The 6,092-nt window shown below is 39.0% G+C and overlaps 1 long non-coding RNA gene across 2 annotated transcripts; it reads right to left on the bottom strand.

Annotated features, from left to right (window-relative positions):
- Window positions 1-2,809: 2,809 nt before the first annotated feature.
- LOC107309708 (uncharacterized) lies at window positions 2,810-5,751 on the bottom strand. 2 transcript variants are annotated; one of them, XR_004306121.2, is made up of 3 exons: window positions 5,565-5,751; window positions 5,274-5,373; window positions 2,810-2,916 (listed from the first exon to the last, which is right to left on the bottom strand). It is a non-coding gene; the product is annotated as an uncharacterized LOC107309708 (long non-coding RNA). The 2 variants fall into 2 exon arrangements; XR_014942754.1 differs by lacking the exon at window positions 2,810-2,916 and adding an exon at window positions 3,388-3,654 and having other exon boundaries at window positions 5,565-5,694.
- Window positions 5,752-6,092: the final 341 nt, after the last annotated feature.

Raw genomic sequence — 6,092 nt, 5'->3', positions numbered from 1 at the left:
TTACTTCCAATTCTGCTTTATCTCCAGTTTTGTAGCTCCTAATTTCCCTGCGGTTGATTTCTCACAGTATCCCTTTACTATTTTATTACACAGAAAGACTCTCTGTAGCAAAACTATGCTTTCCTTCTTCTGCTTTTCTTCCATATGTTTACTTTTTTTTTTTTAATTTATTTATCTTTTTAAGAAACACTCCTGCTCTTCCCTGATACATCAATTCCATTAAGAGATTTAGCTTCTAAAATATTTGTACCCACAGTAGAAAGAAAGAAGGCTAAAAACAGGTATTTTGCAGTAAAACTCAAGGGTGCAGAAACTGGTTTTATAACAGTTCTTGTCAAATTGGATTTACAGAACCAGACAGTTTAATAACATAATGCCTTCACGAACTGTTCTCCTGGCCATCTGTGGAGCCCCATGGTTACACCAACTGAAGATCTGGTAGCCTATTTCCAAGATGCTGTTTGCAAATATGCTTAAAAATGTGAAAGAGGAATCGTAGTTAAGAGATTTTAGCTGGGTGCAAGTCACTGGGGGTATTAATTTTCCACTTAGACTGAAAGCACAGTTAACATCATTGTTCTGTTGGTTTAGTTCTGGCTGGTAGGAAGGCAAGGGAGAGAGAGAAAACACCTTTCTATGTCTATGCAATTGTCTGCATGGTGAAGTTAGGTTTGGAACTGGGGAGTTTCTGTCTCCCAGCTCATCAGAGCGTACTGCTTGTGCACTGAAAACTGTTGACGTACAACTCTGTTGTGTTGAAGGAAGGGATTCAAATTTTAAGGAGTTCAGTAGAGAAAAAACAAACATTCACCAGTCACACAAGTGAAAGATAAATAATATACTGAAAAAACACTGTGTGCAACAATTACCCTCAGCAAGGAGATGCAGAGCACCAGAAAGAAAGGCTCTGGCTTTTCAAGCATTTTTTGACATCTGGAAGGGACACAAATCCTCCAGTATTAACATGAGGTGTGAATCCACACGGATATGAATTAAGATAATTTAAGATCTCAGATTCATATGCCTGGCTGAAGCTCAGAGGTATCAATTAGGAAATGCTTTCTAGGATCTTATTACAGCCTTTGTGTAGGTGAATTTGAAGCTCACAGCTCAGAAAAGTGGTTGTTGATGTCAAAAGGGGGACAGGAATTTCAAAATATATATTATTAAATTACGATAAGAAAATATCTGCCTGTGAGTAGTGCACGAGTGTCTGTTCGCCATGCAGCTTCATCTAATACTCTCTTTAATGAGCAGGTTCATGGGAGGTTTGGTAAATCTGAAGATAAAAGAAGTTTGAGAAAGGCTGCAAGCACAACAGGGGAAAGAGCTGGAATTAAAAATGATTTTTACAAATTGGAGAAACTTCCTAAAAATAGTACGGAATTCCATAGAACATCATGCATAGTAGTTGGAAAAAATGATCTATTAAATATAGGATGAAAAACTTCAGTTTCTTTCAGAAGGAATTTAGGAACTATGTTGAATCATGAGCTAAGCATGTGTGAGCATCAGCCTGTTGTGAAAAGGAGAAAGTCCATCCTCAGATGAATGCGTATTTCGTGTTCAGTATCAGTCACTGCACTTCAAGAAAGCCATAGATCACTTGGAGAGGATAGAGCATCCCAGGATGAGTTCTTGGGCTGCCTGATCTAGTGGTTGGCAACCCTGCCCATGGCATGGATGGAACTAGATGATCTTTAAGGTCCCCTCCAGCCCAAGGCATTCTATAATTCTATGACTATGAGTTTAGCAATGCACTGATATCTAGTAAATGTGAACTAAGGAAATGGTCTAAGATGATAAAAGGAGAGCAGACTTGTGGGGCAAGGTAACAGTTTTCAAGTGGAAAGAGGAGGGAATGTTCTCTGTATTTGTGGAGAACAAAAATGAAATATTGGTCATAAACTGCAAAGAAAATTAGAAATCAAGAAGTCACATTAGGATAGCGAGGAGCATAACAAGAATGTCTGTGAAGTTGTGAAGCCCTCCTTGTAGAACTGCCTTCTATAGCAGGGAAAACAAGCATCCAATGTGAGTGGTATTGAGATACAGCTTCTCCTGCCATGGAATATCTCAAGGTGCTTTCCTTCTCCACCTCCAGTCTCTGTATTGAAGCCTACAGGAACAATGCCACACCTACAGAAAGCATGGGACATTTATATGGTAAACAGGCTGTGTGAACCTGTATGTGTCTGCATTTAGATCAGTGCAACAGCAGGCAGAGCACCCAGCTTTTATCTTACAAGTGCAGGCAGTTAGCATTCAGACATTTTTGTGATATATAAATGCATAAAGCTCTTCTGCTCTTAAATAATCAATTGTTACTTCACAGAATAGTAACAAGGCTCAGTGGTGGAAACCTTTAGCAAAGAAAAACAAGTTCTTAGAATCATCAGGATGAAATAAGTTGGTGTCCTTTGTAGAAGAAACTAAATCAGAAATTTTTCTTAACTGTGGTCACAACCTTTGTTGTGAAATGCTAGCTGTGTTGTCTTACACATTCATTAATTGGAAGTTCTGTCCCTTGGTTGGTGTTGTTTTGTGGTGTCTTTAGTAATAAAATCCCGCAATCAAAGGTTTGCTCTCCAGTCTGCTGGGATTTTCCAGTGCTTCGTACATGCGTGGTGCTCCTACACTGTCCTGAGGACTCTCAGGTGGTAACACTGATGCAACAGTCATCAGTTTATCTGACCAGGAAAACTATTGAAAACTTTGTTCATTTGGTCCAAACAGAAGTTATACATTTCTAACTTGTATGGACATTTCCAGGCTATCTGACTGAGGCCAAAACCAACCAAACAAGAAAGAAGTTAAACCTATTTGGTATATTGTGAAATTGTGAAGTCAGCTCTCCATCTCAGCGTCGCAGAGGAAGGATGTGAAGTGCCTTTGCAAACCCATCTTGTACCAACACTGGAAGGAAGGAAAATGTACATTTTAGACATTTGTCTTTCATTCAGTATGATAATATTCAAGTGTGTTTGTGAAACCACTTCAGAACTACATTTAAACAAGAGGAAAAAAAATCCTACTTCAATTCTCTCTACACCGATCAGCCTGCCTGGTACTTGTACAGTATAAGAGAAGCAACAGAAGTATTTTCACAGCCAAATCTCTTGCCAGAAAAGCAGTATGGTCCATTTTCTTAAAACCAGTCTAATGTGATAAGCCCTACATCTATATATTTATTTCCCAATGCATTATTATTATTATTATTTTTAATCTACCTTATTCATTGAAATGATTTTCACACTTGTGTTATTTCACAGTGCCCTACCACTGCAAATATGCTTCAATTATGGCGTCAAACCTGAATACTTTCTCAGTTTGGATCTTTGCGTTTCTCAATTATACGAAAACCTAGGTCAGGAAGATGGCAAAGAGTTGGTGAGGCTTCCAGCAAAGGCAGTTTTATTACATGTGAAGAATAATAATAAATATATCCATTTTGGTGTCCTTCCAGCTTGCTCTCACTCAGATTCTGCAGCTTGCTTATTGCCTCTCTCTGAAGTTGCACAGCTTCCCTGGGATTTCAGAAAGATGCAATGCTTTTCAGTGCATCCTCTAAGTGCCACAAATTGTGGAGAGCTCTGGAGGGGCAAGATAGCCGAAGATGATCCAGCAAGGAAACCGAAAGAGTTTCTTTTAAGACTGTTGTAAGGTGGAGAGAAAAGAAAAAAGTTAAGTTGATGTCAGGAAAATTTCTTATACGTCAGGGAGATAAGATGAGAGGAAAAGGGAAATACATGGGAGAAAGCATTTTCCAGAGCAGAAGGAAAAGAGGTGATAGGGTAAGAGAAGAGAAAAATAGAATCTGTGGTTTTATTTTTGGGCAACAGTTTTGGAGCTGGAGCCTTGAGGTATTTTAAGTGTGTTGTTTTGAATTGCTTATTGTCACAACGTTCTTCCTCTGAGCAAAGTGCCATTCAGTTTGAAAGTGATGGATAGTATCCAAAGACAGTTTCTATCAACTGCTTGCTTGCTTACCAACCGCCAGGGTAGGTGAAAAAGAAAGTGAGAGAAACTGCACTTTTTTTTTTTCCCCCCTCATACAGGAGCCAGGAACAGCAGAAAACCATCTGTCCCCAGTCTTATAAATTGAGAGAAGGCTTGCAAGGAAGTGCCATGAATGACTGCGGGACTGACCACACCGCCTATGGGCAGTAAAGACAAATCAGCCTTCAAAAGTTGGTGTGGCCCCAGCAGGTTTATCTTCCATCATTTGAATGCAATACAGTACCTCCATACGAGCAGATACTAACTGCATGCGTTTTCAGGGCGAGGATTGTGTTTTGCTCTTTTTTTAATGATCCCTTCAAGCACTGATAAATTTAATTCGATCTTCTGCAGTGTGAACAGAGAGTGAAATCCTACATTGCTACACAGTGGAAAGGGAACAGCACTATCTTGTAATGTACTTATTTGTCTCTGTGAGGGATGGCTGCCAAGCTTCTGTGAATAGACGTTTTTTGGCTGCCCTCCCTTAAATGAGCAAAAACGCCGAAAATTTATTCCCACAAACCCCAAAACTTCTCTCTGGTATTTTATGACATTAAAACTAACATACAAAACATGCATATACATATGCAAAAAATTTGCCAGAATCAAAACTGCCTTTTTGCAACCACATCTTTCCCAAAAAACTCAGAAAATGCTTGTAGGTTAAGTCATGACTTAACTAATAACTAAAGTATCAGTTTTCTCAAATATTTCAGATTTATTTTTTTTTTTTTTTTGTACTTCCATGACTGTAAAATCATTACCATTTTGAAAGACAAAATTAAGAAGTAACTTTACAAATACTGTGCATAACCCATGCACTGGTATTAAAACTATTTCTGAGAGAGAGGAAAAGCAAGAGGAAAGGAGAGTTAAGTACAGCATTTAAGAAGTAGGTAATAGTTCACATTCCGTATTTGGAGTAGGTTTTTTTTATTTAAAAGAAAAGCAAATAAAAATGACTGATTAAATGTTCCTTGCATCTTTATAAATCTGCTACACTCCAAAGAAGGCCAGACACTTGCTTGGAGTGTGTGCCTATGAGTAAGTGTGTGTCTGTGTGTGTGTCTGTCTGTGTGTGTGTGTGTGTGTGTGTGCGTGCGATAACTATTTCAATGTACAGAGCACATTTCCAGCAGCAGCAGTAATAGAACTGATGAGTACAAGATGAGAAAAAAGCTTTGGTGATGAATGATCAAATTTTCAGAAACATCTCACCTCATTTGATTTCTTCATAAAATCCATTACAAGAATAAATAGTATTTTCTTACCTCAGGCATTCTGCAGTTGTTGGTCACAGGATGATGGTTTTCTGCAGTATCTGAAGTTGGAGGTTTGTTGTTTGTTGTCTTTTGTTAAATAGTGTGTCATCTGAAAAAAGAAAAACACCCACATTTTTTTCTGAAAGAACATTGTGGCATTGGGAGGCTGACAGCATAATCAACCAGTCAGCACTGGTGTATAGGTAAGGAATTTATAAGAAGAACTTCTAGCTAGAGCCATCTATTTAATAACCGAGGTTAGGAGAAAAAGGGCGAATGACACACAAAAAATAACTGTACTGATATAAATGTTTCTCTTGTTGTTTTTCTTCTTTCTCTGAAAATAAGAGCTTCAATAGTTTGTGTTGTCCATTTCAATTAGCTTTGGTGAGGCTGAGGGGAGAATTGTGAATCCCGCAGAGGGAAGGGCTCTGCAATTTGCAGATGCTGAACCACTGTGCAGTTTTCTGCAGCTATTGCTGTCCCAGAAAGTACTGTCAATTGCTTCTGCCTTTATAGGCTTCTTTTAAAATAGACTTCATCCTTTGTGGAGAGTGAGGAATGCGAATGATCTCCTTTTTATTCTTGTAACTGGCCTCCAACAATAAGTGCTTGGAGAGTCCACCTTTCTGCAGTGGCTTGTAAGGCAGTCAGTGTGGTTTTCTGTCCTTACAATGCAGCGCATTACTGAATGCAGCAACACTTCTCAGTTCCTGAGCCTGAGTGCAGGGTTTCTTTGGGTTATGCTCAACTGCATGACAACTTCTGCAAGGGACCACCAGGCCCAGTCAGAGCTGTGGTACACACTGCCACCTACATTTGCTCCAG

The sequence above is a fragment of the Coturnix japonica genome, chromosome 2 (genome assembly GCF_054131305.1).
Source record: "Coturnix japonica strain WE chromosome 2, WE-NBRP24, whole genome shotgun sequence".
Classification (NCBI taxonomy): domain Eukaryota; kingdom Metazoa; phylum Chordata; class Aves; order Galliformes; family Phasianidae; genus Coturnix; species Coturnix japonica.
Note: the sequence above shows the minus strand (reverse complement) of the source record. Positions and strands in the feature narration are given on the sequence as shown.